Source organism: Corylus avellana, chromosome ca5 (assembly GCF_901000735.1).
Source record: "Corylus avellana chromosome ca5, CavTom2PMs-1.0".
In the NCBI taxonomy this organism is placed as follows: domain Eukaryota; kingdom Viridiplantae; phylum Streptophyta; class Magnoliopsida; order Fagales; family Betulaceae; genus Corylus; species Corylus avellana.
In genome coordinates, this window is record NC_081545.1 from 11,473,564 (window position 1) to 11,474,653 (window position 1,090).

The following is a 1,090-nucleotide window of genomic DNA, read 5'->3' on the forward strand; positions in this document are numbered from 1 at the left end:
CAAACGGGGAACAAAGGTTAGTCTGTTGAAAGACTTGTGAATTATTGTTTAAAGATTATTATGCAGGTCTGGAGCCTAGTTTGTAAAAACGGGCATTTGAGAGATGACCGAGCATGATTCCCGAGTATCTCAAGGATATGATAGGCTTAGCCCCCGGGCAAAGGAAATAGTTGGGGGTACTCTCGGCAATCATGAGACTAGGAGACAACCTTAGGCTAAAAACAAGCAACATGAGACAATTCAGTCACAAAACAAGGTGAACGGGGAACAAAGGTTAGTCTACCGAAAGACTTACAAATTACTGCTTAAAGGTTATTGTGCAGGTTTGGATTATCTTTATGAATTGGAGAGGGACCCGGGCATGATCCCCGGGTATCTCAAAACTTGGATGGGTTTAACCCTCGAGCAAAGGATAGAGCTGGGGGGTGCTCCCAAGGACTCAGGCGATGCCAAAAACAGAGCAGAAAAGCTCCAACTCACGAGCTCAAAGCACACTCACTAGGAAGACACAAGTCTCGGATAAGGTCAAACAACAAGATGCCAAAAGGCTTTGACTAAATTCCCATTACCCAAGTACCTTGGCTAAGGGAATTGGGGGGTAACTGTTGGGAATAAATTCACACTACAAGCCCACCAAATTCTGGGCCCAATGGCTAAGGATAGGCCTATGAAGATATTAATTAAATGGCAAGAGCTATTCAATTAATTAATAGTCTTATATTCCAATCAGGATAATATTGGAATAAAGACGTCATACTTATCTCTACAAGATGACTACTCAAGATTATCTCTACATGATATCTGTTGAAGGTTTATCTCTACATGATAGCTGTTGAGTTCTATCTCAACTTTGGACTCTCAAACCAATTCAAATGAGAAGGTCCAGTCCAAGTCTACTTCAACAACCCGAGCCTATAAATAGGCCCCTACATAGGGTACTGAAATATCTTAGATCTTGAATACTGAAATATTCTCACATATTATTGAGTTAGAAACTTTCTGACTTTGACATCGGAGTGTCCCCGGTTCTCCGGGGACCCCCTTAACAATATTGCCTTTTTTGTAGTGATTTGGAGTGCACAATGAAGTA